The sequence below is a fragment of the Triticum urartu genome, chromosome 3 (assembly GCF_003073215.2).
Source record: "Triticum urartu cultivar G1812 chromosome 3, Tu2.1, whole genome shotgun sequence".
Taxonomy (NCBI): domain Eukaryota; kingdom Viridiplantae; phylum Streptophyta; class Magnoliopsida; order Poales; family Poaceae; genus Triticum; species Triticum urartu.
In genome coordinates this window covers 467,575,348-467,602,702 of record NC_053024.1, presented here as the reverse complement: position 1 = coordinate 467,602,702, position 27,355 = coordinate 467,575,348, and positions in this window count along the sequence as shown.

The following is a 27,355-nucleotide window of genomic DNA, read 5'->3' as shown; positions in this document are numbered from 1 at the left end:
TCTTACCTTCGGACCTGTGGTAGGAGGTGTACCCAACAGTCTCCTTTGGGTATCCTATGAAGACACATTTCTTCTATTTGGGTTTGAGCTTATTAGGTTGAATATTTTTCACATAAGCATCACAGCCCCAAACTTTAAGAAACGACAACTTAGGTTTCTTGCCAAACCATAGTTCATATGGTGTCGTCTCAACGGATTTAGATGGTGCCCAATTTAACGTGAATGCAGCTGTCTCTAATGCATAACCCCAAAACAATAGTGGTAAATCAGTAAGAGACATCATAGATTGCACCATATCCAATAAAGTACGGTTATGACGTTCGGACACACCATTATGCTGTGGTGTTCCAGGTGGCGTGAGTTGTGAAACTTATTCCACTTTGTTTCAAATGAAGACCAAACTCGTAACTCAAATATTCGCCTCCGTGATCAGATCATAGAAACTTTATTTTCTTGTTACGATGATTTTCGACTTCACTCTAAAATTCTTTGAACTTTTCAAATGTTTCAGACTTATGTTTCATTAAGTAGATATACCCATATCTTCTCAAATCATCTGTGAAGGTCAGAAAATAATAATACCCTCTGTGAGCCTCTATACTCGTCGGACCGTATGCATCGGTATGTATTATTTCCAATAAGTCACTTGCTCGCTCCATTGTTTCGGAGAATGGAGTCTTAGTCATCTTTCCCATGAGGCATGGTTCGCAATCACCAAATGATTCATAATCAAGTGATTCCAAAAGTCCATCCACATGGAGTTTCTTCATGCGCTTTACACCAATATGACCTAAACAGCAGTGCTACAAACATGTAGCACTATCATTATTAACTTTGCATATTTTGGCATCAATATTATGAATATGTGTATCACTGCAATCGAGATTTAGTAAACCATTTACATTGTATGTAAGACCACAGAAGGTTTTATTCATGTAAATAGAATAACAATTATTCTTTTACTTAAATGGATAACTGTATTGCAATAAACATGATCCAATCATATTATGCTCAACGCAAACACCAAATAACATTTATTTTAGGTTCAACACTAATCCTGAAGGTAAAGGGGGTGTGCGATGGTGATCTTATCAACCTTGGAATCACTTCCAACACACATCGTCACCTCGCCCTCAACTAGTCTCTCTTCATTTTGTAACTCCTGTTTCGAGTTACTAATCACAGAAACCGAACCAGTATCAAATACCCAGGGGCTACTATGAACACTAGTAAAGTACACATCAATAACATGTATATCATATATACTTTTGTTCACTTTGCCATCCTTATTATCCGCCAAGTATTTGGGGCAGTTCCCCTTCCAGTGACTATTTCCTTTGCAGTAGAAGCACTCAGTTTTAGTCTTGGGTCTAGCTTTGGGCTTCTTCATGGGAGTGGCAACTTGCTTGCCATTCTTCTTGAAGTTCCCTTTCTTTCCCTTGCCCTTTTACTTGAAACTAGTGGTCTTGTCAACCATCAACACTTGATGCTTTTTCTTGATTTCTACCTTCGCCGATTTCAGCATCGCGAAGAGCTTGGGAATCATTTTCGTTACCCCTTGCATATTATAGTTCATCACGAAGTTATAGTAACTTGGTGATAGTGACTAGAGAACTCTAACAATCACTATCTTATCTGGAAGATTAACTCCCACTTGATTCAAGTGATTGTAGTACTTAGACATTCTAAGCACATGCTCACTAGCTGAGCTATTCTCCTCCATCTTGTAGGCAAAGTACTTTGTCAGAGGTCGCATACCTCTTAACATGAGCATGAGTCTGAAATACCAATTTCCACTCTTGGAACATCTCATATGCTCCATGTCATTCAAAACATTTTTTGAAATCCCGGTTCTAAGCCATAAAGCATGGTGCACTAAACTATCAAGCAGTCATCGTATCGAGCTTGTCAAACGTTCATAACGTCTGCATCTTCTCCTGCAATAGTTATGTCACCTAGCGGTGCATCAACATTATAATTCTTCTGTGCAGCAGATCATGGACCAAGTCCGCATCACTGCTAGTATCATCTTTCAACATGGTTTTTCTCTAGGAACATATCAAAAATAAACTGGGAGCTACATCGCGAGCTATTGATCTACAACATAGTTAAGCAAATACTATCAGGACTAAGTTCATGATAAATTAAAGTTCAATTAATCACATTACTTAAGAACTCCCACTTAGATAAACATCCCTCTAGTCATCTAAATGATCATGTGATCCAAATCAACTAAACCATGTCCGATCATCACGCGAGATGGAGTAGCTTTCAATGGTGAACATCACTATGTTGATCATATCTACTATATGATTCACGTTCGACCTTTTGGCCTCAGTGTTCCGAGGCCATATCTGCATATGCTAGGCTCGTCAAGTTTAACCCGAGTATTATGCATGTGCAAAACTGGCTTGCACCTGTTGTATCTGAATGTAGAGCTTATCACACCCGATCATCACATGGTGTCTCATCACAAAGAACTGTCGCAACAGTGCATACTCAGGGAGAACACTTATACCTTGAAATTTTAGTAAGGGATCATCTGATAATGCTACCGTCGTACTAAGCAAAATAAGATGCATAAAAGATAAACATCACATGCAATCAAAATATGTGACATGATATGGCCATCATCATCTTGTGCCTTTGATCTCCATCTCCAAAGTACCGTCATGATCTCTATCATCACCGGCATAACACCATGATCTCCATCATCTTGATCTTTATCAACCTGTCGTCACATGGTCATCTCGCCAACTATTGCTTTTGCAACTATTGCTATCGCATAGCGATAAAGTAAAGCAATTATATGGCGCTTGCATCTTATGCAATAAAGAGACAACCATAATGTAACATCCCAAAATTATAAATTTTGGAATGTTATATTAAATAGATAGTTATGATTGATTGTTTGATTGATTGTGTGAAATTCGAAACTTTTTGAAAGTTAATGAGAGGGAATAAAAGGACTTTCCCAAACTTTCATTTTGCATTTATGATCACCGTGAATTCAAATTCTTTTCACATACAAAACCCTGGAGAGAAGATGACATGACTTCTTCCATTTAAATAAATGAAAAGGGTTTTTGAAAATATTTGAATTTATTTTGAAAAAATTTCCAACTCAGAAACATTTGCAACTCAATGATTTCACGAGAGAAGATAAAATGACTTCTTCAAATTATATGAAATATGAGTAGGAAGTTTCAAAGAAACCAAATTTAACGCCCCTTTGAAATCATTTTCAATTTGGAGTTATTTTGGTTTTTATTCAAATTATTTTTCTCCAAAAATAAAATATATGGAAATTAGGGTAAAATGATTCCCTACATTAGAAAATTAGAGAAAATGGGTTTGAAATTAATTCGGTATTTTTCTAAAATGATTTTATTGAATTTTATTAGAGCAATAGCACTCTTTGATTTATTTGAATTTTTGTAGATTTTATTTGACGCTAGAAAAATGTTCACGTTGTAGGAAATCTTTTTCTAAAAATTTGGATATATTATATGCCTAGGTTCTATTTTATTTTATTTTGCTTTATTTTATTTTTGTTGTGTTTAAAAAAATTCCCCCGTCGTCGACTCGGCCGGCCCAGCGCCCGAGCCAGGCCACGGCCCAACGGCCCATCCCGCTCGTCCCCGAGCTCCGCTCGGTCTCCCGAGCCAGCACGAGAGCGTCGCCGCCATCGTGACCACCTCCAACTCCCGCCGCCGCCTCCCTTGCCCCCTCCTCCACGCCTCGGAGCCGCTACGTCCGCCTATATAAGCGCCGCCCCAGATCCCTCTTCCCTCCTCCTCGCAACGCGCCGCCATCGCCTCTCCTCGCCGTTGCCGCTGCCGCACATCGCCGCCGATGCCGCGCATCTGCGCCATTTACGCAGCCGCCGCCCCACCTCGCCGCTCGTCTGCTCCACCGACCCGCGCCTTGTCCCGCCGCCGCGTGGAGCCGCCGCCGCCAAACGTCTCTGGAGCCCGATCCGCCATCGTCGATGATATGCTACTGCCGCCGCCGGTCTTCACACCGAAAACCGCCCTGGTCTGGTTTATTCTTTTTAGATTTTCTTCGGTTTTCTTTTTAGCCGGTTTTATTATTTAGTTAGGTTATTTAGCGAGCGTTTGTTCCTTAGCTTCTGGTAGCGAACAATTTCATTCTGTAGGGTTCTGTAGCGAATGTTCGTACGATAGGATTTTTCTTTTTATTTTAGATTTCGGCCAAGGACGCATCCGTGAATATTTTATTTACAGATTAGCCCTGATTTTTCAAACCCTCGCAACTTTTACATCGTTTGTCCAAATCTGACGAAACCAATGCCCACGTCTTCGTTATGATCTCCTCTATCCAGTGAAACAACTTAAACATGTTTTTGAAAGTTTCAAATTTGATTCAAACAGTTTTGAATTTAAACTTGTTTTTATCATAACTTGAGTTTTATAACTCCGATTTAGTTGATTCTTTTTGCAAAGCGGAGCTCTTGACCTAAACTTTCTGATAAGGCCAAATCCACCTAATTTTGGTATTGTTAGAAATTGTTTTATGTTGCAAGAGTTAATTGCTTGTTTTCGAAGTTTTCCGAGATCTTTTCTTCGATTCTTTTGCTTGATCGCTTATGTGTGGTTACTATTGCATGCTCACGGTAGATTGACTGGAGTGTGACGAGTAGAACTATCAGGCGTTACGACTGCGAATCATCTTCATCAATAGTACAAGGCATGTTCACACTTTGATCATATCCCTTTATTACCTAGTTTTTATGCATTAGTTTCAACCCCTCAAACATCACATGAGTAGGATTTATAACATGTGAGTATTGGGAAGTAGTTGATGAGGTAGGAACCTATTGTCTTGCATTCAACCCCAAGGAGTTACTACGTTATGCTTATACTGCTATGCTATGCTCATAGACGTAGTTTGGTTTGAGTGATTCATGACAGATGTGAGAGTTATTATTAATGGTTAACTTAAGGTGGCTACTTTAATACACCTCTGGGTGGATTGGTTGGGGCACCCTGGAGTACCCAGTGGTTTGCCCAGACACCTGGAGAACCCAGTGCTTGCCCAAGGGGATCCCGGAGTACCCGTGTGATCATCCTATGGAATGCCACCCAGGCTCAAATGGATCATAAGATTATTCATGCTAGAAACTTTATGTGCAGCCAAAAGCTATTATGGGCTCTAGCATAGTTGAGTAAGTTGCATGACCTCTTTCAGTGGTGGGCTAGCAGATGTAGGGGAAAGTAGGTGTAACTGTCCACCCAGAGTAAAGAGTTAAGGTTTCTGAAAGACTGTGTCTCGGTCATCCGTTTCTCAAACACCATGTAGTGTGAGAAATCCAACGGAGGAGATCGAGTCTTATGGGGAAAAGTGCATAAACCTCTGCAGAGTGTAAAAACTAATCATGGTTAGCCGTGTCCCCGGTTATGGATGTCTTCAGTATCTGGTTCTTGGATTATCATGTTGATCTCATCACTTTACTTAATTAATTTGTTGGGTTGTTAACTTTTAATTGGGATTGAGTTGGAGGAACCTTCTCAATAATTTTCAACCAACTTTGTAGTTAAATAAAATATATTCCTTTGCTGTAGGGGAAAATTAGCTTTATGCAAAAAATTAAAATTAGAGCCTCCACCAGCCAAATATGCATGTAGTGATAGCCATTATTCAACATTGCTCTACAGTGTGAAATTGCCAGTACATTCAATGTACTGTCCAACATGGCTGCAATGTCTCATGTTGCAGGAATCTTATGATGAGTAAGTGATACGTTAGGGTTACGATTTCTACACTCAACTTTGCCGTTGGTGTAGATGGGAATCCACAACCTTGTTGTTACTTCCGCTATTTGGATTGAGGTAATAGTATTTACGTTACTTTATACATGTGATTTACCTCTGTTATAAATCCTCGAGTATTGTGTGTGTCAGCATACCAATCCAGGGATGACACTTAAGCACAGAGACTTGATCCATTCGGGTCGGGTCGCTACACATAAGGTTCCTGCCAGTTGCCGATAACTTTAACAGAACAGGATCATCTCATACAACAATTTATATCTCATCATGTCTTGACCATATCACATCACAACATACCCTGCAAAAACAAGTTAGACATCCTCTACTTTGTTGTTGCAAGTTTTACGTGGCTGCTACGGGCTTCTAGCAAGAACCGTTCTTACCTACGCATCAAAACCACAATGATTTTTCGTCAAGTGCGATGTTTTAACCTTCAACAAGGACCGGGCGTAGTCAAACTCAATTCAACTAAAGTTGGAGAAACAAACACCCACTAGACACCTGTGTGCGAAGCACGACGGTAGAACCAGTCTCATGAACATGCTCATGTAATGTCGGTCTCGGCCGCTTCATCCAACAATACCACCGAATCAAAGTATGACATATTGGTAAGCAGTATGACTATTATCGCCCACAAATCCTTGTGTTCTACTCGTGCATATAACATCTACGCATAGACCTGGCTCGGATGCCACTGTTGGGGAACGCAGTATTTCAAAAAAAATCCTACGATCATGCAAGATATATCTTGGAGATGCATAGCAACGAGAGGGAAGAGTGTGTCTACATACCCTCGTGGACCGAAAGCGGAAGCGTTAAGTAACGCGGTTGATGTAGTCGAACGTCTTCGCAATCCAACCGATCAAGTACCGAACGCACGGCACCTCTGCGATCTGCACAAGTTCAGGTCAGTGACGTCCCTCGTACTCTTGATCCAGTTGAGGCCGAGGGTGAGTTCCGTTGGCACGATGGCGTGTTGACGATGATGATGAAGTTACCGACGCAGGGCTTCGCCTAAGCACTACGACAATATGACCGAGGTGTAAAACTGTAGAGGGGGCACCGCACATGGCTAAAGATCAACTTGTGTGTCTATGTGGTGCCCCCTCCCCTGTATATAAAGGAGTGGAGGAGGGGGTCGGCCGGACTCCTATGGCGCGCCCCAAGGGGGGAATCCTACTCCTACTAGGAGTAGGTCCCCCCCCTTTCCTAGTCCAACTAGGAGGGGGAAGGATGGGAAGAGGGAGAGAAAGGAAAGGGGGGGCAGCCCCCCTCCCAATTCGGATTGGGCTTGGTGGGGCACCCCACCTCTTGATCACCTCCTCCTCTCTTTCACTAAAGCCCATGTAGGCCCATTAAGCCCCCGGGGGGTTCCGGTAACCCCCCGGTACTCCACAAAATGCCCGAACTAATCCGAAACCTTTCCGGTGTCCAAACATAACCTTCTAATATATCAATCTTTACATCTCAACCATTTCGAGACTCCTCATCATGTCCGTGATCACATACGGGACTCCGAACCACCTTCGGTACATCAAATCACATAACTCATAATACAAATCGTCATCGAACGTTAAGCGTGCGGACCCTACGGGTTCGAGAACTATGTAGACATGACCGAGACACATCTTCGGTCAATAACCAATAGCGGAACCTGGATGCTCATATTGGCTCCTACATATTCTACAAAGATCTTTATCGGTCAAACCGCATAACAACATGCGATGTTCCCTTTGTCATCGGTATGTTACTTGCTCAAGATTCCATCATCGGTATCCTCATACCTAGTTCAATCTCATTACCGGCTAGTCTATTTACTCGTTCCGTAATGCATCATCCCTTAACTAACTCTTTAGTCACATTACTTGCAAGGCTTATAGTGATGAGCATTACCGAGAGGGCCCAGAGATACCTCTCCGACAATCGGAGTGACAAATCCTAATCTCAATCTATGCCAACTCAATAAACACCATCGGAGACACCTGTAGAGCATCTTTATAATCACCCAGTTACGTTGTGACGCTTGATAGCACACTAATTGTTCCTCCGGTATTCGGGAGTTGCATAATCTCATAGTCATAGGAACATGTATAAGTCATGAAGAAAGCAATAGCAACAAACTAAATGATTATAGTGCTAAGCTAATGGATGGGTCTTGTCCATCACATCATTCTCTAATGATGTGATCCCGTTCATCAAATGACAACACATGTCTATGGCTAGGAAACTTAACCATCTTTGATTAACAAGCTAGTCAAGTAGAGGCACACTAGGGGCACTCTATTTGTCTATGTATTCACACATGTATCAAGTTTCTAGTTAATACAATTCTAGCATGAATAATAAACATTTATCATGATATAAGGAAATATAAATAACAACTTTATTATTGCCTCTAGGGCATATTTCCTTCACTTTTACCACACGGTATGGGCTATATGTGTACACGGTCATGTCTTTTGGTTTGACTAACGCCCCTGCCTACTTTATGGGTATGATGAATAAGGTGTTCATGGAGTTCTTGGATAAGTTTGTTGTGGTGTTCATTGATGATATATTGGTGTACTCAAAGAATGAAGAAGAACACAAGGAACATTTGCACTTTGTTGGGGATATGACTATTGGGTATGACCCGCCCAGGAGGGGCCGGGTTATCCCAATGGCGGTTCATCTAAACAAAGCCCATGAGCATGTGAAGGTGGCGGTTCATGAAGTAGGCCTGTTAAGGGGCCCAAACCAAGAGGCGGCTTAGGGCCCGTGAGTATAAACCGCCATGTATATGTAACTTGTATTATAAGGCATGTAAGATAAATCACCGAGCTGGACACGTTTGTATGAGCCGGCCGGAACTCTGCAGGCCGCAGGACGTCGACCACTGTATATAAGGGGATGACCCGGCAACGGTTTAGGGCATGGAACAACACATCGAAATCCAGGCAAAGCGTATTTGCTCCCTGGTAATCAAAACCCTAGCAATACCACCTCAAACTGTAGTAGGCTTTCACCTTCACCGCAAGGGGCCGAACCAGTATAAACTCTCCGTGTCCTTTGTCCTGTTTAACCCCTTTAAGCTAACCTCGTCGCAATGGCTCCACAACTAAGCCCTTCTATAAGGACATCTGCCGTGACAATTCCACGACAGTTGGTGCCCATCGTGGGGCCAGCGCACGGTGGTTTTGAGTTCTTAAAGGGCAGCTTTGAAGGGCTCAAGGGATATGCTGTGGGCCGGATGACCAAGAGTCGTCGCGGCAAGCTCTACATTGATGATGCAGGCTGGGGCCCCGAGGCCGGCTCAATTGAGTACGGGTACCGGGTCCCCTACGGCGGAATCCACGTCTTCATCGGCAAGATCGGCGAATCGGGCCCTGAGCCGGACATATGCACCGACATCATCGAGACGGCTCAGCGTGCACGACCCGCCCGGGTTCAACCCGCCATAAAGCGTGTCTTCGTTGGATTCACCCATGGGGCTGAGTTGGAAGGCTCTGTGTCTGGCGGTGAGACGGCCATCTACTCTGATGATGAGTCTTCCACGGGCGAGACCAACTCAATGTATCAGCTACAAGACGGGTGGCTTGGGGGCTGTTCCGATGGCGACAGTATTCCGGACCCCCGTGAGCCGCCGAACAGGGTGGCGATCTTCATGGCTAGCACCCAACCGGTTCTTGGTTCAACAGCCGCCATGGCTATGACTTCTAGTGCAACAGCGGTAACGACAGCCGGGGCTGGCGGTTCAGCGCGCCCGCCGGCTCAGGTTTTAACAGATCTATTGGATGCTCTGGCGACTCTGATGGAGATTGAGGTAACCCCAGACAACCAGGAGCAGCACAAGGCAGAAGTAGCTAAGTTGCGTGATGAGATAGCGCAAGCCAAGGTGGAATTAGCAGCAGAAAATGCCAGGATGGCTGCAGAGCGGGCCGTTTTAAGTGCCCAAGCACATCGGATTAAAGAAGATTCATCCCGGCTCACGGTGGATCAGAACGCGTCAAATGAAGTTTTGAGGAGAAAATACCGGAGTCGTCTGCCCTCATGTCAGGACCCCGATCCTAAGTCACACCGATCTAGCATGTAACACATCATATCACTTTGCGGCCTCACGCACGGTATTCCCACGGGTGCCACCTTACCTGGCCCAGGACCGTTTGCGCCTTTTGGCTCACGTATATGATAGTGTCGCTAGCATCCATATGACAAAGAACCCGGGCCGACATGACTAGTCGTGAACCCAAAGTGGCACTAACTTACAGGGATAAGCATACATGAACCAACATCGAACGTGTCAGTCATCAGCGTGTGCATCCGGGCTGTAGCAACTAGGCTAACAGGACTCCGGGAACCCGGGCTGTAGCAGGCTAGCAGGACTCCGGAAGTCACCGCGTGACATTTCCTGAAGGGACAGACACAGGAACGAAGTGGATCACATGCCGGCCAGTCTAAGTGTTCCGGAGCAGTAGCAACTGGGCTAGCAGGACTCCGGTAAATCAGGCTGTAGCAGACTAGCATGGCTCAGTGGAAGCACTAGACTACATTTCCCCATAAGAGAGGCTACTAAGGATAGACAACTAGGTTGTCGGATCCCACACATACCAAGCATTTCAATCATACACACAATATGCTCGATATGTGCAAATACAACATGGCATCACAACATGACTCTACAACTCAAGTATTTATTCAATAGGCTCCGAGGAGCGAGATATTACAAACATGGGTCTCATGACCCAACATTCAGAGCATACAAGTCAAAGCACATGCGGAAGCTTAACATGTCTGAGTACAGACATCTACAAATAAAAGGCTGAGAAGCCTGACTATCTACCAGATCCTGCCGAGGGCACAAGATCGTGGCTGAGGTATCAAGCTAAACGTCGAAGTCCACACGGAACTACAAGTGAGACTGAAGTCTCTCTGCACATAAATTAAGCAAACGTGAGTACAAATGGACCCAGCAAGACTTACATCAGAACTAGCTACATATGCATCAGTATCAACAAAGGGGGTGGTGGAGTTTAACTGCAGCAATCCAGCTTTGACTCGGTGGCTATCCTAAACTAGGACTGCATGTAACTCTTTTGAGGTGGCGCACACGAGTCCACATATTCACCAATCAATACACCACTATGGATCTGCCCCGTCTCCCTATGAGAACGCCATCCATAGCACTCACGCTTATCTTGCGCATTTTAGAGTATCCACTTTCACTTGTCTATGAACTATACAGGCAACCCAGAAGTCCTTCACCGCGGACACGGCTATTCGAATAGATGATGTTAACCCTGTAGGGGTGTACTTCTTCACACACACTCTCGCCACTTACCACCATGTACATGTCGTGTATCTCGGCAACCTTCAAGCGGAGGCCTGGCGAGGGAGTCGGCCACGACCTGACTAACCACACAAGTCTCTAGTCCAGGTTTATCGCCTATTCGGGTTCCATCCGCGAGGAGATCCAGCCAGGGTTTCGCTCACAGCCCCAAACGATGTGTGCAAGGTTCCCGAGACACCAAACAGGCGCCCGGTACACCGTGCCACGGTGTATCTACCGCATCATAGCCCACCCCTAGGGTCAGCGCTACGCACGGCCTCCAATTTTTTTCACATATCCTACAAACACCAGAAGCTAGTTGCAACTCCTGGACAGAGATCAAGGTGATTAATAAGTCGAGAGAGTCAATTAAGGATCCCAATGTGTGGTAGTAGTTGTTCATGGATCACAAACACAGAACTTAGTTCCTAAGGACGTTTTCAATGAGACAACCCACCATGTACTCCTACATGGCCTCTCACCGCTACCTTTACTAAATCGTGTTCACACACTTAGCTCACACACAGTAGGACATGTTCATCACCATTCCAATTCATTCCCGATGAATCAGACCCGACTCAACTCTAAGTAGTAGCAGGCATGACAAACAAGCATGAATGAGTAGGCACATCAGAGCTCAAACAACTCCTACTCATGCTAGTGGGTTTCATCTATTTACTATGGCAATGACAGGTCATGTAGAGGAAAAGGGGTTCAGCTACTGCAGCATGTAACAGTTGAATCGATGTTGTCCTAATGCAGTAAAAGAGAGCAGGAGCGAGAGAGTGGGATTGTATCAGAATGAGCAAGGGGGTTTTGCTTGCCTGGCACTTCTGAAGATAGTATAACTCTTCATCGGTGTCATCGAACTCATCGTCAAAACCACGTCTACTGAGAGGGGACAAACACCGGCAACAGAGAAAGAACACAATCAATGCAATGCAACAATATGATGCATGATCATGACATGGCAATATGATTTGATTTGAGCTAATGCGTCTAGCAACCAGATTAAATGATGTTGGTTTGAATCAAAGATTTAAATGTCATTTATTTCATTTGCCCTAAACAGTAGTCATAAGTTATTCTAACATGCATGCAAAAGGTACTGATGGATAGATTGGATTTTTATGATAATTTTTCATATATAAATTATTTCATTTGGAGTTACGGTTGATTTTTTCTATGATTTTTAGAAGTTTAAACAATTTTCTGGATTTTATAATTCATTTCTGAAATTTAAAATTGCTAGAAAATGATTATGAGGTCAGCATGACATAAGCCTGGCGTCAGCAGGTCAACTGGGCTGCCCCTGGTCAAACCTGACCAGTGGGACCAACTGGTCAGTGACTAACTAACTAACACAGTTAGTTAGTGCTAAGTTAAATACTAACCTGAGTTAGTTAGAGCCTGGGCCCACATGTCAGTGGCTCATCTAGTTAACTAACTTAATTAACATCAATTAAATCTAACACTCATTAAGTAGGGGCCTGGCCCACTTGTCGGTGACCCAGGGGAGGTCAAACCCCTGGTCAGCGGGGTCAAACCCGCCGGACCTGGTCCACGGCTCGTCGCCGGTGAAGCACGAGACGGCGGAGGTGCTCGGGTTTTGCCCAGGGTCGACCAAATCGACTGTGGTTTGGTCCTACGCGTAGCTGGGGCTCGCACGCATCTAGTAGGGCAAGCGGGAGGCGCTGGGGTAGAGCGGGCTCGCCGGAGTCGAGCTCGTGGCGGTGGCCGGAGTTCGGTTGCGCATGGGATCGCGTTTTAGTGCATAGAAGAAAGGGGCAAGAGGCTAGGAGGGCGCTATGCATTGCGGGGAGTAGGTTGGACACTCCGGGGTGGCCATTTGGTCACCGGAGCATCGTCGACGGCGAGCTCAGGGGACGGTGCATTTTGGTCATCAAGGGGGCGACGGCTATGGCGATCAAACGAAGCGGGGAAGAGGGGGAAGCGGTGGCGGAGCTCACAGCGGTGCGGTAGGGATGGTTAGCGGGCTCGGGGACGTCCTCTGTTCGGCGGACCAACGATGGTGGTGGCTGGAGCCCGAGGTGGAATACGACGGCGATGGCGACATTACTGGCCGCCCGGGGTCACGTGCTTTGGCGTGCGGCTCTACGGCATTGAGGCGGAGCTCGTGGGGGTGTTGGCCGTGCGTGGGGATGCTGGTGGCCACAGTAACGACGAGCGGCGGCAATGGCTCTGCTCGGCTTTGGGAGAGAGAGCGAGAGAGGGGAGGCAGGGAGAGAGGGGAGCGCTCGAGGGGGTCCATGGGTCTGTGTGGCAACGCCAGAGGCGTCCAAGGCGTCGAGGCAGCGGCGGGAAGCAGGAGGTGGCTCGGCGCGTGGCCAGCGCGCGACGAGCACGAGCCCGTCCTCTTGGCAGAGGAGGAAGACGACCGGGGAGGAGGCGGTGGTGGGCTGGGCCGGCCAGCTACAGTGCTGGGCCGGTTGGTGGGCTGCACAGGTGAGGTCAGGTAAGATTCTCTCTCTTTTATTTTTCTGTTATTTTGTTTTGATTTAGTTTGGAAACTAAACCATTTTAAAACTTTCTGTAAATTTTTATGTGAGCTCACAGAGCTAGCCCAAGGTCACATGCAAACTTACAAAATATTTGAACATTATTTCTTATATACCAGAAATAATTCCAACCCAAATATGTTATTGATTTATATCAAAGGCCCAAAATAAATTATTTATGTGACTCCAAAAATATTGGTTTGAATTTCACCTCATGCCAATATTTTCACAGAATAACACGAACATTTTCTTGGACCCATTTGATGAGATTTAAATGTTGGTTATTTTTAGAGGTTTTCTAAGGCTTTTGAAAATTCATCAATTCAAATTTCATTTGAATTTAAACATGATGCTCACATGGAAGCTAGCATAGGTCAGACCAGAATTAGGGATGTGACAACTCACCCCCACTAAACAAGAATCTCGTCCTGAGATTCAAGTATAGGGTAAGAAGAAGGGGGGACGTAGACTAACACAATCTTCATGATCCAGGTTGCACTTCGTAAGAACGTTGATTCGTCACCATCTTTGTCTCGACGTCTTGCTTCGGAAACTTCAACCAACACGACAACAAGAGAGAAAAAAGGAAAACTCTAGAAGAATCGATCTTCTCGAGGATCGAACAATTCAGGATCAACTCGGGATGAGATGTAGAAACATCTCTTGAGCTGAGAGACAAAACACATATGAGGAGCGATGGGAAGAAGCGGATGACGAAGGTTCAAATTGGTAGGAAACAATTCCATGCTTAGGATAGGAAGGTGAATGGTTTCAAGATAGCGATGAAATAATTGCCATGATTCCATTACGGGACACCTCGGGGGAGGTGACTCGTAGAATTATTCCCTTAATTAGCAAAAAGAATTACTTTTGATACAGAGATCATTGAAACTCTCTATACTAGCCTAAGGCAGTCACAATCAATCATTTGAAGGAGTTCGAAAGATTGGCATACTCAGACTAGAATGGATGATGTGGACTACCTTGTTAAAGACAACACAATGGATGATTTTGCTTATCATCGGAAATGGATGGGACCCATGGTATGTCCACTTTTGAAGATGATCTTGGACAACAACTGCTGAAAAGGGCAGCCCATGGGAAATTGGCACAATGGCGATGCAAGCTGGGAACAAAATGCAACTGTTGGGAATGTTCTAACCACCATATCTGCCTGAGATTCAGATCCGATTGGTGATAGGATACTTCAGACTCAGCATGTCTAAAAAGAAAGTTTGCAACACAAACTGACGAGATGGCGTTGCAAGATTCTCAGGAAATGGACTACGATAGCAAGCTCCAAAACATGAGCTGGTTCTGCTACATACATGTGAGCATGTTGTCCAAGACAAGCATGACCACATAGTAGTCTTATAATAAAACACTATCGAGTTTAGGTGGGGAACCATCATCAAGGATTTCGAAGTCTTTACGCAAGTCCATGGATTAGATCCCAAGCATAGACTTCTTTTCCTTGAACAAGTCAATCAGTGGCATGGTGTGCTACGGATTCATATAGAATGAAGGTTGCAAGTCTCTAGACCACAGAATACTTTGCACATGTGCATGACTGACTTGGGATGATTCCAGAGGAAGCGAGACAAACTTTCTCAAATTCATGGCGGCAACTTGCACCTAATGCACATGAACTTGGAGAAAATCACTTCTTACACCAAGCATATACTTCATGAATGGGACATGAAGATAATGCTTACAAAAGTTTCCAACACTAACTTTAATGTTCAACATAATCATGGAGATGATAAATATGCTGCTAATGGGCTCAACAACAATTCATCGAGATTTCCATATAGATGGAATCCCATAACTATGTGAGCAAAGTGATAGCATTAGTCAGACCAAAAGATATAATGATGTATGCTCGAGGGATCAACCATGAGTAAGACAACATTACGAACATCGTTGGTTCTGATTTGATTTGATGATAGCCCATACTCAAATCAAAGATTGGGTAAGAAAATAGGTCCAACAACTGATCACGAGGACCAATTGATGAAGATATCATCTTTCTTCAACACACACACAGAAGATATCCCTTAGAGATGAACTAAGTTAAGCAAAGCTTTTACCTTCCAACTCTCCAAGTTGTTGTCTAGCTCAACCAACTAGCTCAGGGATATCCAACACAGATTCTTGGAGAAGGGGTGATTTATAAGAAAACCAACTTGATCACGAACTCAACATAGCGGTCAGGTGACAACCAGGTAATACTTCCGAGAAGATCTTCTGAAAATCACGAACCACCAATATGTCACTAAGCTCGAGAACAATCTTGCTTCTCAGGCAAGACGATATGATCAAATAAGTAAGGATTGTACTATCCTAACTCATTGATCGAAAAGTGCACTGGAAATAAGGCTAGGTAGCACGATCAACCTTAGGGTGATGATTCAAAAATCAACACGCTAAGAATGAGGTTATTGTCCATTTAACTACCAAGCAACGGAGTTGCTAGGAGTATAGATTTCACGCATCACGATTTCTGTAAAGAATGCTGCAACATCCATACTTCCCTAGCTCCAAAAATTATGAAAGAAAATTCCCTCTGTAGTAAATTTATCAGAGCTTAATATGCAAAAAGTTTCAACATTTTATCACATTCTGACTTTTCTAGGGAATTATTGCAACAGCGGTAAACTTTCTGTTTTCAAACAGCAACATGTGGACTTCTAAAATAGGCATGGTAAAGGCTATCAATGCCACTTTTATTGAAATAAAAGATGCAAAACATTGTTCTAAATAACATCAAGCAAAATCTAACAAAATAAATTGACGCTCCAAGCAAAACACATATCATGTGGTAAATAAAAATATAGCTCCAAGTAAAGTTACCGATGAACAAAGACGAAAGAGGGGATGCCTTCTGGGGCATCCCCAAGCTTAGGCTCTTGGCTATCCTTGAATATTACCTTGGGGTGCCTCGGGCATCCCCAAGCTTAGTCTCTTTCCACTCCTTATTCCATAGTCCATCAAATCTTTACCCAAAACTTGAAAACTTCACAACACAAAACTTAACAGAAAACTCGTAAGCTCCGTTAGTATAAGAAAATAAATCACCACTTCAAGGTACTGTAATGAACTCATTCTTTATTTATATTGGTGTTAAACCTACTGTATTCCAACTTCTCTATGGTTTATAACTCTTTTACTAGCCATAGATTCATCAAAATAAGTAAACAACACATGAAAAACAGAATCTGTCAAAAACAGAACAGTCTGTAGTAATCTGGATCAAACGTATACTTCTGGAACTCATAAAATTCTCAAATAAATTGCTGGACCTGAGTAATTTGTCTATTAACCATCTGAAAAAAAGAATTAACTAAATAGAACTCTCCAAATAAAAATGTCAGCAGTTCTCGTGAGCGCTAAAGTTTCTGTTTTTTACAGCATGATCAACAAGACTTTCCCAAAGTCTTCCCAAAGGTTCTACTTGGCACAAACACTAATTAAAAGCATAAAACCACATCTAAACAGAGTATAGATGAATTATTTATTACTAAACAGGAACAACAAGCAAGGAACTAAAATAAAATTGGGTTGCTTCCCAACAAGCGCTATCATTTAACGCCCCTAGCTAGGCATGATAATGACAATGATGCTCACATAAAGGATAAGAATTGTAACATAAAGAGAAAATCATGAAGAATATTACTAGCACATTTAAGTCTAACCCACTTCCTATGCATAGGGATTTTGTGAGCAAACAACTTGTGGGAACAAGAATCATCTTGCATAGGAAGGTAAAACAAGCATAACTTCAAAGTTTTAAGCACATAGAGAGGAAACTTGATATTATTGCAATTCCTACAAGCATATGTTCCTCCCTCATAATAATTTTCAGTAGCATCATGAATGAATTCAACAATATAACCAGCACCTAAAGCATTCTTTTCATGATCTACAAGCATGCAAAATTTACTACTCTCCACATAAGCAAAATTCTTCTCCTGAATAGTAGTGGGAGCAAACTCAACAAAGTAACTATCATATGATTGAAAATTAAGATCAAGATGAAAAGTTTCATGGTTATTATTGTTCTTTAAAGCATACGTGTCATCACAATAATCATCATAGATAGGAGGCATGCTTTCATCATAATAAATTTGCACATCAAAGCTTGGGGGATAAAAAATATCATCTTCATCAAACATAGCTTCCCCAAGCTTGTGGCTTTGCATATCATTAGCATCGTGGATATTCAAGGAATTCATACTAACAACATTGCAATCATGCTCATCATTCAAATATTTAGTGCCAAACATTTTATAGATTTCTTCTTCTAGCACTTGAGCACAATTATCCTTTCCATCATACGCACGAAAGATATTAAAAAGGTGAAGCGTATGAGACAAACTCAATTCCATTTTTTTATAGTTTTCTTTTATAAACTAAACTAGTGATAAAACAAGAAATTAAAAGACTCGATTGCAAGATCTAAAGATATACCTTCAAGCACTCACCTCCCCGACAACGGCGCCAGAAAAGAGCTTAGTTGACGGGGTGTGTTAGTGTCGCTTTCCTTGCCTCCCCGGCAACGGCGTCAGAAAAGAGATTGATGTCTACTACACAACCTTCTTCTTGTAGATGTTGTTGGGCCTCCAAGTGCGGAGGTTTGTAGGACAGTAGCAAATTTCCCCCAAGTGGATGACCTAAGGTTTATCAATCCGTAGGAGGCGTAGGATGAAGATGGTCTCTCTCAAGCAACCCTGCAACCAAATAACAAAGAGTCTCTTGGGTCCCCAACACACCCAATACAATGGTAAATTGTATAGGTGCACTAGTTTGGCGAAGAGATGGTGATACAAGCGGTATATGGATGGTAGATAAAGGTATTTGTAATCTGAAATTATAAAAACAACAAGATAACTAATGATAAAAGTGAGCGCAAACGGTATTGCAATGCTAGGAAATAAGGCCTAGGGTTCATACTTTCGCTAGTGTAAGTTCCCACAACAATACTAACATAATTGGATCACATAACTATCCCTCAACATGCAACAAAGAGTCACTCCAAAGTCACTAATAGCGGAGAACAAACGAAGAGATTATGGTAGGGTACGAAACCACCTCAAAGTTATTCTTTCCAATCAATCTGTTGGGCTATTCCTATAAGTGTCACAAACAGCCCTAGAGTTCGTACTAGAATAACACCTTAAGACACAAATCAACCAAAACCCTAATGTCACCTAGATACTCCAATGTCACCTCAAGTATCCGTGGGTATGATTATACGATATGCATCACACAATCTCAGATTCATCTATTCAACCAACACAAAGGACCTCAAAGAGTGCCCCAAAGTTTCTACCGGAGAATCACGACGAAAACGTGTGCCAACCCCTATGCATAGGTTCATGAACCCGCAAGTTGGTCACCAAAACATACATCAAGTGGCACGTGGTATCCCATTGTCACCACAGATATCCATGGCAAGACATACATCAAGTGTTCCCAAGTCTTTAAAGACTCAATCCGATAAGATTACTTCAAAGGGGAAACTCGATTCATTACAAGAGAGAAGAGGGGGAGGAGAAACATAAGATCAAACTATAATAGCAAAGCTCGCGATACATCAAGATCGTGCCAAATCAAGAACACAAGAGAGAGAGAGAGATCAAACACATAGCTACTGGTACATACCGTCAGCCCCGAGGGAGAACTACTCCCTCCTCGTCATGGAGAGCACCGGGATGATGAAGATGGCCACCGGTGAGGGTTCCCCCCTCCAGCAGGGTGCCGGAACAGGGTCTCGATTGACTTTTGGTGGCTACGGAGGCTTCTGGCGGCGGAACTCCCGATCTATGTTGCGTTCTAGAAGTTTTAGGGTACAGTGATATATATGGGTGCAAGAAGTACGTCGGAGGAGCCACGGGGGGACCACGAGGCAGGGGGCATGCCCTAGGGGGTGGGCACGCCCCCCACCCTCGTGGGCAGCCCGTGTCTCCCCTGACGTGCACTCCAAGTTCCCTGGGTTGCTTTCCTTCCAAAAATAACTTCTCCAGTTGATTTCGTTCCGTTTCGACTCCGTTTGATATTCCTTTTCTTCGAAACACTGAAATAGGCATAAACAGAAAATCTGGGCTGGGCCTCCGGTTAATAGGTTAGTCCCAAAAGTAATATAAAAGTGGATAATAAATCCCAATATTGCCCAAAATAGTAGATAATATAGCATGGAGCAATCAAAAATTATAGATACGTTGGAGACGTATCACGGTGTCATCTCAACGGATTTTTAGATGGTGCCCTATTTAACGTGAATGTAGCTGTCTCTAATGCATAACCCCCAAAACGATAGTGGTAAATTGTTAAGAGACATCATAGATCACACCATATCTAATAAAGTACGGTTACGACATATGGACACACCATTACGCTGTGGTGTTCCAGGTGGTGTGAGTTGGGAAACTATTCCACATTGTTTCAAATGAAGGCCAAACTCGTAACTCAAATATTTGCCTCCGTGATCAGATCGTAGAAACTTTATTTTCTTGTTACGATGATTCTCAACTTCACTCTGAAATTCTTTGAAGTTTTCAAATGTTTCAGACTTGTGTTTCATTAAGTAGATATACCCAAATCTACTCAAATCATCTGTGAAGGTCAGAAAATAACGATACCCGTTGCGAGCCTCAACAATCATCGGACCGCATACATTGGTAAGTATTATTTCCAATAAGTCAGTGGCTCGCTCCATTGTTCCGGAGAATGGATACTTAGTCATCTTGCCCATGAGGCATGGTTCGCAAGCATCAAGTGATTCATAAGGAAGTGATTCCAAAAGCCCACCAGCATGGAGTTTCTTCATGCGCTTTACACCAATATGACCTAAATGGCAGTGCCACAAGTAAGTTGCACTATCATTATTAACCTTGCATCTTTTGGCTTCAATATTATGAATATGTGTATCACTACAATCGAGATTCAATAAACCATTCACCTTGGGTGTATGACCACAGAAGGTTTTATTCATGTAAATAGAATAACAATTATTCTTTGACTTAAATGAATAATCGTATTACAATAAACATGATCCAATCATATTATGCTCAACACAAACACCAAATAACATTTATTTTAGGTTTGTTGGGTAACGTAGCATAAATTCAAAATTTTCCTACGTGTCACCAAGATCTATCTATGGAGTCATCTAGCAACGAGGGAGGAGTGGATCTACATACCCTTGTAAATCGCGCGCAGAAGCGTTCAAGAGAACGGGGTTGATGGAGTCGTACTCGTCGTGATCCAAATCACCGATGATCCTAGCGCCGAACGGACGGCACCTCCGCGTTCAACACACGTATGGAGCAGCGACGTCTCCTCCTTCTTGATCCAGCAAGGGGGAAGGAGAGGTTGATGGAGATCCAGCGGCACGACGGCGTGGTGGTGGAAGTAGCGGGATTCCAACAGGGCTTCGCCAAGCGCTGTGGGAGGAGGAAGATGTGTCATGGGAGGGAGAGGGAGGCGCCAGGGCTCGGGGTGGTGCTGCCCTCCCTTCCCCCCACTATATATAGGGCCAAGGGAGAGGGGGGGCGCAGCCTTGGCCCTTCCTCCAAGGAAGGGTGCGGCCAGGGAGGAGTCCCTCCTCCCCAAGGCACCTCGGAGGTGCCTTCCCCCTTTAGGACTCTTCCTTTCCCTCTTCTCTTGGCGCATGGGCCTCTTGGGGTTGGTGCCCTTGGCCCATATAGGCCAAGGAGCACCCCCTACAGCCCATGTGGTCCTGGTACAATACCGGTGACCCCGAAACTTGTCCCGATGGCCGAAATAGGACTTCCCATATATAAATCTTTACCTCCGGACCATTCCGTAACTCCTCGTGATGTCCGGGATCTCATCCGGGACTCCGAACAACTTTCGGGTTACCACATACTAATATCTCTATAACCCTAGCGTCACCGAACCTTAAGTGTGTAGACCCTACGGGTTCGGGAGACATGCAGACATGACCGAGATGACTCTCCGGTCAATAACCAACAGCGGGATCTGGATACCCATGTTGGCTCCCACATGTTCCACGATGATCTCATCGAATGAACCACGATGTCAAGGACTTAATCAATCCCGTATACAATTCCCTTTGTCTAGCGGTACGATACTTGCCCGAGATTCGATCGTCGGTATCCCGATACCTTGTTCAATCTCGTTACCGGCAAGTCTCTTTACTCGCGGTATCCCGATACCTTGTTCAATCTCGTTACCGGCAAGTCTCTTTACTCGTTTCGTAACACATCATCCCGTGATCAACTCCTTGATCACATTGTGCACATTATGATGATGTCCTACCGAGTGGGCCCAGAGATACCTCTCCGTTTACACGGAGTGACAAATCCCAGTCTCGATTCGTGCCAACCCAACAAACACTTTCGGAGATACCTGTAGTGTACCTTTATAGCCACCCAGTTACATTGTGACGTTTGGCACACCCAAAGCACTCCTACGGTATCCGGGAGTTGCACAATCTCATGGTCTAAGGAAATGATACTTGACATTAGAAAAGCTTTAGCATACGAACTACATGATCTTGTGCTAGGCTTAGGATTGGGTCTTTGTCCATCATATCATTCTCCTAATGATGTGATCCCGTTATCAATGACATCCAATGTCCATGGTCAGGAAACCGTAACCATCTATTGATCAACGAGCTAGTCAACTAGAGGCTTACTAGGGACATGGTGTTGTCTATGTATCCACACATGTATCTGAGTTTCCTATCAATACAATTCTAGCATGGATAATAAACGATTATCATGAACAAGGAAATATAATAATAACTAATTTATTATTGCCTCTAGGGCATATTTCCAACAGTCTCCCACTTGCACTAGAGTCAATAATCCAGTTCACATCGATATGTGATTAACACTCAAGGTCACATCCCCATGTGACTAACACCCAAAGAGTTTACTAGAGTCAATAATCTAGTTCACATTACCATGTGATTAACACTCAATGAGTTCTGGGTTTGAACATGTTATGCTTGTGAGAGATGTTATAGTCCACGGGTCTGAATCTTTCAGATCCATATGTACTTCGCAAATCTCTATGTCATCTTGTAGATGCAGCTACTACGCTATATTTGGAGCCATTTCAAATAACTGTTCTACTTGGAGCTATTCTAAATTGTTGCTCCATTATGCGTATCCGGTATCTCTACTCAGAGCTATCTGGATAGGTGTTAAGCTTGCATCGACGTAACTCTTTACGTCGAACTCTTTATCACCTCCATAACCGAGAAACATATCCTCATTCCTCTAAGGATAATTTAGACCGCTATCTGGTGATCTACTCCTAGATTACCTTTGTACCCTCTTGCCAGATATGTGGCAAGGCACACATCAGGTGCGGTACTCAGCATGGCATACCGTATAGAGCCTATGACAAAAGCATAGGGGACGACCTTCGTCCTTCCTCTTTCTTCTGTCGTGGTCGAGTTGTAAGTCTTAACTTCATACCTTACAACTCAGGTAAGAACTCCTTCTTTGGCTGATCCATCTTGAACACCTTCAAGATCATGTCAAGGTATGTGCTCATTTGAAAGTACCATTAAGCGTTTTGATCTATCCTTTATAGATCTTGATGCTCAATTTTCAAGTAGCTTAATCCAGGCTTTCCATTGAAAAACACTTTCCAAATAACCCTATATGCTTTCCAGAAATTCTACGTCATTTTTGATCAACAATATGTCAACATATATTTATCAGAAATTCTATAGTGCTCCCACTCACTTCTTTGGAAATACAAGTTTCTCATAAACTTTGTATACACCCAAAATCTTTGATCATCTCATCAAAGCATACATTCCAACTCCGAGATGCTTACTACAGTCCCTAGAAGGATTGCTGGAGCTTTGCATACTTATTAGCATCTTTCAGGATTGACAAAAACCTTCCGGTTTGTATCACATACAACCTTTCCTCAAAAAAACATCGAGGAAACAATGTTTTTGACATCCTATCTGCAAGATTTCATAAATAATGCAGTAATCGCTAATATAATTCCAACAGACTCTTAGCATCGCTACGAGTGAGAAAGTCTCATCGTAGTCAACTCCTTGAACTTGTCGGAAAACATCTTAATGACAAGTCGAGCTTTCTTAATGGTGACATTTACCATCATTGTCCGTCTTCCTTTTTAAAATCCATCTGTACTCAATAGCATTACGACCATCGAGCCGTTCTGCCAAAGTCTACACTTTGTTTTCATACATGGATCCTCTCTCGGATTTTATGGCGTCGAGCCATTTATCGGAATCCGGGCCCACCATCGCTTCTCCATAGCTCGTAGGTTCATTGTTGTCTAGCAACATGACTTCCAAGATAGGATTACGTACCACTCTGAAGTAGTGCGCATCCTTGTCATCCTATGAGGTTTGGTAGTGACTTGATCTAAAGTTTCATGATCACTATCATAAGCTTCCACTTCAATTGGTGTAGGTGCCACAGGAACAACTCCTGTGCCCTGCCACACACTAGTTGAAGAGACGGTTCAATAACCTCATCAAGTCTCCACCATCCTCCCACTCAATTCTTTCGAGAGAAACTTTTCCTCGAGAAAGGACCCGATTCTAGAAACAATCCCTTATTGCTTTCGGATCTGAGACAGGAGGTATACCCAACTGTTTTGGGTGTCCTATGAAGATGCTTTTATCCGCTTTGGGTTCGAGCTTATCAGCCTGAAACTTTTTCACATAAGCGTCGCAGCCCCAAACTTTTAAGAAATGACAACTTAGGTTTCTCTAAACCATAGTTCATACGGTGTCATCTCATCGGAATTACGTGGTGCCCTATTTAAAGTGAATGTGGTTTTCTTTAATGCCTAACCCATAAACTATCGTGGTAATTCGATAAGAGACATCATGATATGCATCATATCCAATAGGGTGCAGTTATGATGTTCGGACACACCATCACACTATGGTGTTCCAGGCTGTATTAGTTGTGAAACAATTTCCACAATGTCTTAATTCTGTGCCAAACTCGTAATTCAGATATTCATCTCTATGATCATATCATAGATCTTTTATCCTCTTGTCACGACGATCTTTCAACTTCACCCTGAAATTACTTGAACCTTTCAATAATTCAGACTCGTGATTTATCAAGTAAATATACTCAACATCTACTCAAATCATCTGTGAAGTAAGAACATAACGATATCCACTACATGCCTCAGTACTCATTGGATTGCACACATCAATATGTATTACTTCCAACAAGTTGCTTTCTAGTTCCATTTTACTGAAAATGAGGCTTTCAGTCATCTTGCCCATGTGGTATGATTTGCATGTCTCAAGTGATTCAAAATCAAGTGAGTCCAAACGATCCATCTGTATAGAGTTTCTTCATGCATATCTACCAACAAACATGGTTCGCATGTCTCAATCCTTTCAAAAATGAGTGAGTACAAAGATCCATCAACATGGAGCTTCTTCATGCGTTTTATACCGATATGACTTAAGTGGCAGTGCCACAAGTAGGTGGTACTATCATTACTATCTTATATCTTTTGGCATGAACATGTGTATCACTATGATCGAGATTCAATGAACCATTCATTTTAGGTGCAAGACCATTGAAGGTATTATTCAAATAAACAGAGTAACCGTTATTCTCCTTAATGAATAACCGTATTGCGATAGACATAATCCAATCATGTCTATGCTCAACGCAAACACCAATCTCAATGGTAGAGGGAGCGTGCGATGCTTGATCATATCAACATTGGAAACACTTCCAACACATATCGTCATCTCACCTTTAGCTAGTCTCCGTTTATTCCGTAGCTTTTATTTCGAGTTACTAACACTTAGCAACCGAACCGGTATCTAATACCCTGGTGCTACTAGGAGTACTAGTAAAGTACACATTAACATAATACATCCAATATACTTCTATCGACCTTGCCAGCCTTCTTATCTACCAAGTATCTAGGGTAATTCTGCTCCAGTGGTTGTTCCCTTTATTACAGAAGCACTTAGTCTCGGGTTTGGGTTCAACCTTGGGTTTCTTCACTAGAGCAGCAGCTGATTTGCCGTTTCATGAAGCATCCCTTTTTTTTGCCCTTGCCCTTCTTGAAACTAGTGGTTTCACCAACCATCAACAATTGATGCTCCTTCTTGCCCTCAACTAGTCTCTGTTCATTTTATAACTCATGTTTCAAGTTACTAATCATAGCAACTGAACCAGTATCAAATACCCAGGGGTTACTATGAATACTAGTAAAGTACACATCAATAACATGTATATCATATATACTTTTGTTCACTTTGCCGTCGTTCTTATCCGCCATGTATTTGGGGCAGTTCCGCTTCTAGTGACCATGTCCTATGCAGTAGAAGCACTCGGTTTAAGGTTTGGGCCTAGCTTTGGGCTTCTTCATGGGAGTGGCAACTTGCTTGTCATTCTTCTTGAAGTTCCCTCTCTTTCCCTTGCCCTTTTACTTGAAACTAGTGGTCCTATCACCCATCAACACTTGATGCTTTTCTTGATTTCTACCTTCGCCGATTTCAGCATCGCAAAGAGCTCAGGGAATTGTTTTCGTCATCCCTTGCATATTATAGTTCATCATGAAGTTCTAGTAACTTGGTGATAGTGACTAGAGAACTCTGTCAATCACTATCTTATCTGGAAGATTAACCCCCACTTGATTCAAGTGATTGTAGTACTCAGACATTCTAAGCACATGCTCACTGGTTGAACTATTCTCCTCCATCTTATTGGCAAAAATACTTGTCAGAGGTCTCATACCTCTCGACTCGGGCATGAGTCTGAAATACCAATTTCAACTCTTGGAATATCTTATATGCTCCGTGGCGTTCAAAACATTTTTGAAGTCCCGGTTCTAAGCCGTAAAGCATGGCACACTAAACTACCAAGTAGTCATCATACAGAGCTTGCCAAATGTTCATAATGTCTGCATCTGCTCCTGCAATAGGTCCATCACCTAGCGGTGCATCAAGGACATAATTCTTCTGTGCAGCAATGAGGATAATCCTTGGATCACGGACCCAGTCCGCATCATTGCTACTATCATCTTTCAACTTATTTTTCTCTAGGAACATATCAAAAATAAAACAGGGGAGCTATACACGAGCTATTGATCTACAACATAGATATGCAAAAACTATCAGGACTAACTTCATGATAAATTAAAGTTCAATTAATCATATTACTTAAGAACTCCCACTTAGATAGACATCCCTCTAGTCATCTAAGTGATCACGTGATCCATATAAACTAAACCATGTCCGATCATCACGTGGGATGGAGTAGTTTTCAATGGTGAACATCACTATATTGATCATATCTACTATATGATTCACGTTCGACCTTTCGATCTCAGTGTTCCTAGGCCATATCTGCATATGCTAGGCTCATCAAGTTTAACCCGAGTATTTCGCGTGTGCAAAACTGGCTTGCACCCGTTGTATGTGAACGTAGAGCTTATCACACCCGATCATCACGTGGTATCTCGGCACGACGAACTGTAGCAACGGTGCATACTCAGGAGAACACTTGTACCTTGAAATTTAGTGAGAGATCATCTTATAATGCTACCGCCGTACTAAGCAAAATAAGATGCATAAAAGATAAACATCGCATGCAATCAAAATAAGTGATATAATATGGCCATCATCATCTTGTGCCTTTGATCTCCATCTCCAAAGCGCCGTCATGATCACCATCGTCATCGGCTTGACACCTTGATCTCCATCGTAG